The sequence below is a fragment of the Pseudopodoces humilis genome, chromosome 2, assembly GCF_049639895.1.
Source record: "Pseudopodoces humilis isolate 2021_Gansu_Grassland_sample_001 chromosome 2, ASM4963989v1, whole genome shotgun sequence".
NCBI lineage: Eukaryota > Metazoa > Chordata > Aves > Passeriformes > Paridae > Pseudopodoces > Pseudopodoces humilis.
The window spans coordinates 33,176,088-33,188,437 of record NC_142201.1 but is presented as its reverse complement, the minus strand read 5'-3'; the positions used below and the strand labels follow the sequence as shown (position 1 = coordinate 33,188,437).

The 12,350-nt window shown below is 40.0% G+C and overlaps 1 long non-coding RNA gene across 1 annotated transcript; it reads right to left on the bottom strand.

Annotated features, from left to right (window-relative positions):
- Positions 1-2,337: 2,337 nt before the first annotated feature.
- Positions 2,338-8,918, bottom strand: LOC148184831 (uncharacterized). Its single transcript, XR_015772044.1, has 3 exons — positions 8,741-8,918; positions 8,462-8,656; positions 2,338-2,473 (listed from the first exon to the last, which is right to left on the bottom strand). It is a non-coding gene; the product is annotated as an uncharacterized LOC148184831 (long non-coding RNA).
- Between the last annotated feature and the right edge of the window lie 3,432 nt (positions 8,919-12,350).

Genomic DNA, 12,350 nt, shown 5'->3' with positions numbered 1-12,350 from the left:
ATTTTTATCAATGTCCTACAGTGTTTAGTAAGCAAAACCAGAAGTTAAACCCACCACATTTTGTCCCACAAGTCTTGACTTTATTATTCTTGGAACCAGCATTGCAAACCTCCTATTGTAGGTGCTGCAGCCATGAGGTATCTTTGGAGTAATTTAAAGTTTTTTTGTCTATCTTGCGCATAATTTACCACGTAAATCCAAAAGCTGCTTAGAGCTAGATAACAACAAATTATTTTCTGCCACTTTACAACAACATATTGTGCACGTTCTGGACAGAACTGAGTTCACTGGACAAGAAAAACTGTTGTGCCTTCCTACCAATATTTCTTGTCTCAGTTTGTGTCCTTGGAATAGGTACCAGCCAAACCAGAACTAATGTGCTGACTTCAGAAACCTCTACCACTGTATGTTTAATTTCCAGCTGAAAGTTCTGCAATTCCATTTTTATTACAATAGAAAATCTCCAGCACTTATGTACATTTTTTTTTGTTATTACTGAATCACTCAAGTTTGTCCTTGAAAATACCATTTTCACCACTGAAGGGAATAACATCAAAGTAGTGGTATTGTTACTAGGACCCTAAAAAGATCAGTTCCCACTTTTGGTCCAGTGTTGCCTTGACAGATCTATTAAGGCATCAGCTGGCAACACGTCACTTTTCTGAAGTCTTTTCTAATATTTACTGCTCTTGGAACTGATGTTTCTCCTCAGCAAAAGTCAGTGAAGCTTCCAGCTCATGTAAACTAACAGCACCATCTGACCACAGATCCATCTGAAAATGTCTTTCATCTGAAGTTCCTCATAAGAAATCCACTCTGTATATCATTACCTACTTTACATAGTATTGTTCATAGCATTAATGAAAGGTACCAAAGCAATAGCAAAAACCATCCTGTTACCACATGATGAGTCATCACCTGTAACCTTTTAATGTAGCCAGTTTATCTTCATATCTCAACAATCTAAATTAGCTGCTTTTTAATTATAAGTAAATCAAGGACTCACTGTAAACTGTCCCGCCTTTTTTGTTCACTTTTTTCCTGGCAGAAGGAAAGGATGTGGAGATCAGTCTGCCATGACAACAAATCCATCTTCTAGGCTGAGTAAATATCTTCCCCTTGGGCTGGCAAGCACAGGCCCACCTTCTGAGCAGGTGTGCTTAGGCCCTGCCCTCCCAGGCTCCAAGGCTCCCTGCTCCAAAGCAATGGCTGTGTAAATCAGGGGGCTTGGGGTACCACGAATGTGTGAATGCACACTCATGGCTATGGCCACCTAGACAAGCCCACAGTGCTCATACCACAGATTGCTCTAAAGCCTCACCCAGCAAGCATGAAAAACAACAGTTTCATTTGCTTAAGAAGTCATGTTTTCAACAACAATTTATGATTGCAACAGCTTTTATTAGTATGTCTTCATCACACATACTTCCATCAGGCACACCATGATTTGTGGAAGCTTTGGCATCTTTTTCTTGAAAGAACATGACTAAAATTGATTTTAAGCTACCTTTTAGCATAATACACAAGAACAACCATTACAGTAATTTCAAATTTATTTTTTCCTTTGCACATAGAATCCAAAATGGACTTTTCTCCTTCTACCAAGGGGATTTCTTCATGAAACTTAGAATTAACTTAGAAAGATTCATGAACCCATAAGACAATGTAATTAAAAAAGGAAATACATGCAATATAAAATTAATCAAAAAACCCACCCTTTGGACCAATATTTAACACGGATCTTGAAGAGATGGAGAATAAAGAATTTAGGCTACCACATGAAAGAAAAACATTTGGAAAAATGCTAGCACAGGCTCTCAAGGGATAATACACAACATGTTCTTGGTCCAAAAACTGTAAGAAATGCACTTGTCATTTTGTCATCATACTTTAACAGAAAGGTCAAAGGAAGAATTTATGGGAATAATAAAGTCATTAATGCAAGTGATAGAGAAGAAGTGATCAATCAAACCACAAACCATTGCAAACTCCTCAACTCTGTTTTCTTCTTTTGTTTCAAATCTCAAAGCCTTACATAATGCAGTACTTTCCCATCTTCAACATTTGAAGTAAACCGGCAAAGATAACAAATTTTTGTCAAACCCAAAGATTCTGACTAACATTTTGATGACATTCTCAATCCAAAAGAATACATTTCTCTTTTTTTCTCTGAACCATCACACTTTTTAAAGGTCACTTCAACTGACATTCATGAGTATGAGAGAGAGACTTGCTTTCTGTTCTTGTAAAACATGGCAGAGATTTGATTATTGTTTCACCTCTCAGCTTGTTCTTGTTGTTGAAGACTGAACCACCAAGCCCTCTATGTTTTCTTTAGCTCTTCTTATCCCAGATATTTTTCAGCAGGGGCCGATTGTCAGAAGTTGCAAAGGTTCTAATGTATGGATGAAACAGAAGTCATTCTGTGCTGATAATCCTTTTGTGATCCAATCAAAACTTTGACTCTGGAAGTCTAGAAAGAGCAAAAAAAATAAGACCTTATCCAAGATGCAGAGCAATGGCAGAATTTCACCCTCTTTCTTAAGTACATCTACTTGGCAAGCAGAGATTTCCCAGGGATGAATCTTTAATAAAAGAGGAGAGGGCTTCTGGCTGATAGGAAAGTAAACTCGTCAGTTTAAAAATCTCTGAACAAACAGAACTACCATGAGAGTGGTAAAGATTACTAGCAGCATAAAGAAGAAATATTTTTAAATTTTCCAAGTGACTAAGGAACATGTTCATATTTTCTGTTACACACTCTTTTTCTGTAGCACTTAGGACATTAATTAATAAAGAAAGAAAAGCTGAAACCTGATTCACAGCTGCCTGCTGGACTCTCATCATGAGAAGTCCATTGGCTTTTTACCCAGAGCAGCTCTCTGTTCAGAAATACTAAATGCAATTGACTCATTATCCCAGACACACTAACAATGACAAGCACTTATCTGGCAGCCTTTTGGCTGACACACAGCCTCACCACAGAGCAGCACAAAGCATTGTTACCCCCCCTTCACGTTTGTACAGGAGGCTGCGGATGCCAGTGGCTCCTGTGACAGAAAGGCAGCGTGTCTCACCTGCCCTGCATTTCCAGGCAGATATTGTACTAACAGGGGGAGGGCAGGTGAGTAGGAACTGACACCTTTTCTCTTTCTCATTTTTGATGCTGTACTTCAAGGAGTGCAGAGGTGGGAAGATAGAGCTGCTCTGTCTGAGAGATTACTTTGTTTCTCGTGCAAACTCCAAAACTCCACTGCACTAGTGGGCTCACAATATCTCTCCTTTTTTGGTGGAGTATAACTCTACTTGACCAGGTGGTCTGTGAGGAGATCACAGTGAGATTTGGTCAGTGATATGCCTACAGGGGATGAATATCTCAAGCCAGGTACATAAATAAAGGACTTAAATAAAAAGCACTTAAAACAAAATGTCTGTACTGTTGGCAGTAAATTCAGTGGATGGGTCAGATGGTTACACTGAATCAAGTGCAAACCTCAAATGAGTAAAAGCCTTGTCATAAGGTATTTCAGATGAAGGCTTTTGTTTCAAATCATTGTGGCCTACAACAGCACCAAAAATGCATAGCTCCCCTTCAAGAGAAAGAAGAAACAAGGATTAATGTGGGCAGTTGGCTTGAGGTTTGAAAAAGACATTGCAAGATGTGATGAAAGAGAGCTCAGCGTAAGATGGAAAGAAAAAAATGTGGGAGCACAGAACTAGTCCCATACATTGACAAATACGTCAAGAATGACTGCTGAGGAACATCTCTGCTCTAAAGAACTGAAGGACCCTGGTGGAGAGCAAACTCGGAGCCTAAGTGCTTCTTAGCAGACACAAGGTTGACAGCACTCTGAGTTGCATGAACAGTGACATCGGACCACATCTACGTATTATATCCAGTTTTGGTCCTCCCAGCAGAGGACAGACAAGGGAAAACTGGAGTGGCCTCAAGGGGAGGCATGCTGGGACACTTGTCCTGTGAGGAGCTGGGCTGAGATCCCTAATAATACCACTGGTTACCAGTGTCTACAGAGGGTCATCAAGGAGGAGGTGCTGTTCACAGTGACACGGGGGGAGAGGTTAAAAGATCATGGGGAAAACAGTAACAAAAGAGATTTATTCAGGGTGTAAGGAGTTTTTTCCCCATTATAACAGTCAGGCAGCAGAACAAGTTTCCCTGAAAGGCTATACCATCCCCAGAGGTTTTCAAAACCCAAGTAGACAAAGCTTTGAGCAGCCTGGACTGGCCCCAGAGTTGGCCTTGCTCTGGGCAAAGGTCTGGAGCAGATAGTTTCAATGTTCAGCCTCAATTCTTCTGTGATTCTTCAAAAGTTAAAGGACCAGTGATTCATCCCAGAGTCTCATCTTGAGCAATAATAAAATGTTTTAGTAAAGACTGTATTATGAGTAAAAAGCTCTTGAGTGCAAAGAACAAGACTCTCATTCTAGGATTATATATGAAATTTTCAACATGAATTGGATATACTAAGGAGCAACAAGTGAACAGAAATGAACAATACCTTCTGCCTCTTTCCTTTCAGTTTAAACTTTCCCTGATGCCTAGGTTAGAGATTGCCAACAGGTACTTTCATCATGGGGAGACTGCCCTCTGTTCTTATTCGCTCTGAAAACACTTTCATCAAAGCTGCTTCAAAGCCCCAAAATGCAAGAGAGATTTGACAAGAAAATATGAAGATGTCTTTGTTTTTCCAGGGAAAGAAAATACCTTGCTTCTCTGGTCTCTATAGCAACCATTGGTAAATACAGTAAGGATTAACGAGAAAGTGCATCATCCTGTGTGACTCTTTTATCTTAATTTACTCTTATAGCTCATTTTAAAGGCCGTTCCTGATATTACTGTATCTAAGCTCTTTACTGCACTTTTGAGAAACTCTGTGATTCACACTCATTCCTGCCATAAATCTACTGATTCCCACTAAGAAGAATAAGTATGTCTCTAAGTCTGTGATCAAATAGAAAAAAAAAAGTTTTCTTTAAAGTTACACAGCAAGAGCTGCATATTTATGAGAATACGCCACTTTGAGGATTGTCTATCACAAGCAACAGAATTTCCAGGCTGCTGACCAAATTTATTATGAGTGGATAGACACCACTCTATTTCAGTTATACAGTTTTCTCTCACATCATAACAAGGTTAAAATGGTGTGAAAAACCTGAGTTTGGCACAGTGATCTATCAGGAAAAATCCACACCACTGTGGTGCGGTATCTCTGTTAGAGACGCTCCTATGGTTATATTGCTCATCTGTGTTTTTTAAACTGATTTTTCATAGAAGTGTCTGTATCAGGCTCTAGGGGTGAATTTCAGGGTCAGGCAATAGTTATCTAAAGGAACTCTTCATACCACAGGATACACATCCAGTCACCATCTTCCCTATACAAACACAAAGACTACTTCCATAGGAAAGCAAATTTTCATCCTGCATTCAGGTGTACAGTCTTTTACAAGGACCCACACTGGATTTTCCCACCTCCAGTGGGAAGGAAAGCATCTCACACTTTCCCACTAGAAACAGGCAGCAATGCAGCAAGATGCCTCCTCCCTCTGTTAGAATAAGTGTGGCTTAATTACACACACACAAGTATGGATGAGCAAATACAACCTCTTGTTTAGACTCCAGGAATTTATACAAGTATGACTTTCCAGTGGCATGTCATTTAAGTCTTGCTGTTTGTAAATTTCAGTAACTAAATCCTTATTTTTATGAATAAATCTGCTAAAATATAATGGGAGCTGTCTGTGTGAATGGGGCTGGCGAGATCCCTGACTCTGCATATCTTGAGAAGTGCATCTTACGTTGCAGTTGCTCAGACTGAAACACTGCTCTTTTCAACTTATATTGGACTGTGCCACATTACACATCACCAAAAAGAAAGGCAATGCACGGGAACTGATGTCACCATGTCTGATTTACATACCACTTGGTGTTCTCACTGCTCCTGGAGGAAAAACTTTTCAAATTACTGACTAAATATGTACTTTCACCACATGAAAGTCACATACAAATAGCTACATCTCCTTCAAGGCTATGAAGAATCAGGCCCTCATGCCCTAGTAATCAGGATATGTATCAGGTATCCTCTTAGCAGCAAATGGATCGTGTAACAAAGACAGAACATGCTTAGTATCTGAGATGAACAAAAAGGTAATAAAGCTTCATTTATATCATGTATTGGTCCTTTTGGACAGTCTTTGGAGCATTACTGATGTCAATCCCATGTGATAGTTGCCTTTTGAAGACCTTCATCTATTTGAAGCTTTTCAAACACTTTTGAAAGAATGTCTACAAAGTCCTGCAAACGCCAAGAGCAGTTGATTTAACACGACTCTAACTAAGGCAAAATGAACTGAAGCAATTTCTCCTGTCCCTGCAGGTACTGTGTTGAAATATTTTATCTGAAGTCTTCAGAACTATCCCATTGAAAATATCTTTTAAGAAGCTTCAGTCTCTTCATACATCAAAAAAGTGTGCAGTGTATTTGGAGGGAGGGGAAAATCCCTAAAATCAATGTTGTTATTGCAGTCCTAATAGGCTCTGCCATATTCTAGGCAGTCTAGTTTTGATAGCGGCAAATTTCATTAAGATCTATCTTGAGACACCACACAGCTTCAGAACTCTTTAGAAGTCAGAGCTTTCCTTCAAAAACATTTCAAGCAAAGGCTATAAAAATACTACTAGGGGTCTTTCTCTTGATAGCAGTGCTACCTCGGGGAAAGGAGTTACTGCAACCTTTGTAGTTTGGTAATAAGGGGCTACTCTGTGTCCTTTAAAGTGATTTGAGTGAGACCCTTACTTGTTGTGTTATATTGTGTTGTGTGTGATATCTGTTTATTGTCCCTATCTCCTCCTGCATAAGCCTCTCTCAAGATGTTTCTGCTCTTGCTTTATTTTGTTCATTCCAAAAGAATCCTGTCAGGTAAGGATATGAAAATTAGAAATAGTGACAAATATGCAATCTTCATGAGCAATAAGAAATTTATGATTCACATGATTGAATATATATACCATAGTCTGAAGAACAGTATGTGCATTTCTATGAAGAACATAGTGCGTAGGGAATGGGAATTGCTGATAAAACTTTGGAAAGTCACATTAAAAATGACAGCTTCTAGGCAGAATAGGAGCAGTCTGCAAAAAGTGTGTTCTCATCCTGGGGGCCAAGAGGGGTTGTTATTAATTTACAGCACCTTAACAGGAGGAAGGCTTTCATAGAAGAAAGAGAGAGCAAAAATAATTCCTTTCCAAAAGAGTTATTATTCAAAGAAAACTCCAACATATTCCAGAATAGATTTGAAAACATTTTTTTAAAGCAGGTAATTTTCAGTCAGATTCTTGACCAACTGTTGTTGTATTGTGCTTTCCTAACACTGAAGTAAGCACGTATTGTGGGGAGATTATAGTCCATAAACAAAAAATTGGTACCAGCCCATGCTGCAGGATGGCCTCAATACTGCAGAGTCCAAAAGAAAAGAAAAGCATTCACTTCAGAAATAAACATGGCCTATTCAAGAGCTGTGGGTCATGGGGGATTATGCTGAACCTCCACCCCCCAACACCTGCCACAGCACTACTACCACCAGTGGGAGGAGAACAGAGGACACAGGCAGAGATGTAGCCCATTTTTGTCTCAAGTACAGGGATTTTTTTGTGTGAAACGTGTGTGCTCTTGACTCCCGGAGTGGTTCCTGCTGGGGGCGTTCCCAGACCTGTCCCGCTGATGGAGCTGCAGAGGCCAGAGAGACAAAAGCAAGTTTCCTAGGGGAGAACTGGCTGGTGTATGAAGGGCTGGGAAATATGCAAAGAGTCACTTTTCATAGCCATTTTTTGGCATAATGTTTGGCCAGAAGGTTGTGTCCCCAGCAGCTCTGGTTTTGAAAATGCTGTGCCCAAGGTAGTTTGGGCACAAGGCACCTCACAGTGTGCAGGCTGGCACTGCCAGTGCTGCCCATCCATTCTTGCAAACACAAAGTGGTTTATAACCAAGGAAGGTCTTTCTCAGCTCAGCACACCTGACTGCTGGAAGCTCATCTCTCTCCTCCTTAGTTATTTCCTATGTATTCCAAAACTCTCTCTCCCTATAGAAAAGCTAGGTGATTTTGTCTGTCATTTGTATTATTTTTCTCAATAGCCTTTCCAAGTAATTTATTCTACCTGTTTATTACTTCCTGCACATAATAGTAGTGCTGGAATTTCCTCATGTCTGCATTATATTCTCAGTTTCCTTTTAAAAAATATTCCATTATCAACTCATTACTTCTTTCCATAATGACAAAAAACTCTATCAACTTTCACACACTCTATTTTCCAAAAAGGATAAAGCCATTTGAGTTCAGCCCTTAATTTTGTTGCTGTCAGTCTGGTATGACTTATACTATGCTACTTCCAGGTAATCACAGCCTACCTGTAGCTAACCTTCCACCACTGGATACAAGCACTCACCTTTTCCTCATGCACGCATCTCCATCCAACATTTGTCATTTGCAGCCATGTCATTGTGAAGCAGTGAGTCAGGAAATGTGAGCCCAGCTGCTGTTTTGTGCCTCCTTCATCTCCAGGCAATACCATGAGAGATCCAAGAAAGACAGCACATCCCCTTTAAGGCTCAGCCCAGCAAAGGTGAGGCTTCAATGAAAGCTGTAAAATAGTAGAAAAATGAGGAAGCATACACACTGACGATAATATAGAAAATATAGATATTATCTTATAATATAGACTTACAGAATCATAGAATGGTTTGGGTTGGAAGGGACTTTACAGGTCATGCAGTTCCAACCCCCCTGCCATAGACAGGGACACCTTCCACTGACCAGGTTGCTCAGAGCCCCATCCAACGTGGCCTTGAACACTTGCAGGGATGAGGAGTCCACAGGTTCTCTGGGCAGTGTGTTGCATTGTCTCACCACCCTCAGAGAAAAGAATTTCTTCTAAATATCTAATCTAAACCTACTTTCCTTAGCTTAAGACCATTCCCCATTGTCCCATTGCTACATGCCCTGTGAAGTCCTGTGGAGCCCCAGGGGCCTGTTACCAAAATGCCTCAACCCTGGAGGGGATGACACAAGAGAGGAGAGACACCCCTCCAGATTAGGGTGAGGAAAACCTTACTCCCAACGGCTTTTGCAGTCATTTGTTATTACCTTTTCGGTTCTGGTATTATAACGGTTTTTAAAAAATGGTATCACCCTTGTTCAGCCCCCATTTGCCATTTATGTACCCTTCCTAGAATGTTCTTCCTTCCCTTAACCCCCATTGGCTCTGTTTTGCAGCATTGCTCCACCCCTGTTATCCCATTGATTCCCATGGTCTTTAGCCTTTCCCCTGCAGCACTTTCCCTTGTCCCTATTGGACCTCGACCCTCAGACCCACCCTGTTTGCCCCATATTTAACCCTGTGCCCTCAGCCTGATCCTGTTCTCATTCCTGAATTCGTTTGAGGCTGTTCTCACCCCTGGAATAAAGAGTTTTCAGAAACCCAAACGAGGACCTGTCCCTTTGCCTTTGCCCCATGACCCACCCTTCTAGTGGTCTTCTCCGGGTGCCCCTGAAGGTGCAGGTTGCTCTCATGGGTTCTTTGTGGCACGCACCATAACAAAGTCCCTCTCCTTGTAGGCTCCCTTTAAAAAGCAGAGCTCCTATAAGGTCTCCCCGGGGCCTTCTCTTCTCCAGGCTGAATGACCCTAATTCTCTCAGCCTGCTGTATTAGCAGAGGTAATCTGATAAATTCTGTGGCTCTCCTCTTGACTTGTTTCAACAGGTACAGGTATTTCTTGTGTTGGGGGCCCCACAGCAGGACACAGCACTCCAGGCGGGGTCTCATAAGAGTGGAGTAAAGGGGCAGAATCACCTCCCTTGACCTGCCTGTTTAGGTGCAGCCCAGGTTGCAGCTGGCTTTCCAGGCTGTAACTGCACATAACAGTTACTTTCCCTCTAATCTCAAATGAGATGTTAACCTGATTCAGATGGAAACACAGAAATTTTATCAAAGGGACAAAGTTTTATGGGATGTATAAAAAGACAGCATGACTAGCCTACCTTTTTCTGTAGAGAAAAAAGCAAAATAATGCCCAGTTTTTCTTGAAGGAGACTAGAGTAGTTTGATATTAAGATGTAGCTGATTTGATATTATTAACTAGCTGAAATTACTTCAGAGAGATTGTGGTTTTATGCAGCCTGAATTTTTAGAAAACCTGTATTAAAATCCTGGGAAGCCATTGTTGGAGTTGTATCTGTTGTTTCAGAGGCGTGGGAGGGATGTAGGAATAGATGCTCAGAAATGGCTGTCAGTGAACTAACTGGAACAGAAAGCATTGCATTAATGAGCAGCAATTTTTTAAGACACACTTTGAATTGTTTCATAATGCAATTTTTCTAAAATCATTTTCTTTCTACTTAGATTAAAGGTTCTATAGAGGGAAATTTAAAAATGCACCTTTTTTTAAAGAAATTTTGTCATTTTTACTCTTTTCTGTATCTGTTACATAGTAATTTACAAGTTGGAAGCTGTATTTTTCCCTTTTCTCAACCAGTTCTGAAAAATGAAGTGATGAAATACATGAACAAATGAAAAGCCTCATTTTGTGTGTAACTGAAAAATTATTTAAAGTCAACTTTTTGTGGCCAATGGCAAGTCTATGTATTGAGAGCAAGAAAAGCCCACTTTGACTTCAGATCTTTAATTTTACTTATGAATATTGCCTCTTAGCAGTTCTTTAGTGGTTTATCTAATTAGTTGTATTGATTTTATGTTTTTTATGGTGACAGGGAAGGTAAATCATAGTCTTAGGAAGTAATAATGAGCTCAGAAGAAAGGGTTAGCTATGATTATGTAGTAGTTATGCATGTAGTTATGTAGTAGTTAGAAGTAATCTATATCCAACCTCAATAGAGGATTTAATTTACCTAGAAAATACTCGAGTGGAAAACAGCTTGGGGAGGGCATTAGTGCACACCAAAATCTAGGATAGATTTGCATACAGTTGAGACAATCAGAAAAGAGGGTCCTTATCACTTTTATGAAATCAAGCCAAATCACCAGAGTACCCCAAACACACAGACTGGCACCGGGCACTCTCTGTTCTCCTACTTCACAGGGTTTGAAGTAGGTTTCAGTTTCATGTTGCTTATATTGCATCAGACAGCTTCAGAAAACCAGAGAGAAATAAACCACAATGCCACAGTAGTGGAGAATATTTTGCTGTATTTTTTTTTTTTTTTCAAAAGACAGTCTCCTGAGCCAGGCATTTGAATCATAAGGACTTCTGGGATGGGATTTTCACTCAGAGATCTCCATTCTTACGTGGATTAAGAGGATTAAAAACCATTAAATGACCATCCTCCAAGTCCCTAAAGCAGATTTGCCTTTTTCTATCCTCCTTCAACTGGGGCAGACTTGGGGGTAACAAAGTACTGCACAAAAGACCCCCTTAGCATGACAAAAGGTGAAACAATCCACTGAACTGCCAATGTACCAGACAATGAAGTCGGTGCAATCTACTCAGCTCATTTTCATCAGAACAAATGGTATCAAACTTGGCAATGGCATTGTTCTTAAACTTGAACATGGGGCTCTTTTTTTCCCCTCTTCTTTTTTTTTTTATTTTTTATTTTCCCATCCAAAGCTCAAGGTGTCATATTAATTATTTAAATCTTCAGAAGATTTCAACTGTATCCTCCAAGGCTCTACTCAGTGCCAGAAGGTCTCCAATCTGCATTAGCTTTTGTTAATTAGAGCTGAAACAAGGACTTTGATCTCAATGAATATAATAACAAAAAAAAAAAAAAAAAAGCTAAACTTCCTGTGTGATTTATCTTTTACCTATTTTCTGCCTTTACTGTTTTTCCACTCTATTAGACTTTGATTTACCTTGTCTGAGTAACATTAAACAACTCGGGTACAAAAGAACTTAAACAGCTTCAAAAGCCTGACTGAAATGATAGTTAAATGCTACATGAAGTGATCCTGAGTCTTTAAACTTTGAATGAAAATGACACCATTTTACTTTATTTTATTTTATTTTTTGTAAGCAGGGGCTGGCGTCAGGGGGGTGGTGGTTTGTACAGCATGGATGCTTGTCTACTGATGTCAGATATCACAGGTTTTCCTGTTGGGATTGATCTTTCCTCATTAAGAGCCTTGTTTCTAGAGTTATGGTGCTGATAGAACAGAAGGCCAGTGATATTCTGCAAGATGTTCCTCATGCATCAGGCTTGCCCTGAGTTTGTAGCACTGCTTAGATCCAAGAGGGTCACTGCCAGGGCTTGTCTTGTTAAAATTTTTCTCATTAACATTTATCTTATTGAATAGCTCTGAAAGGCAAATTTTTTTAAGC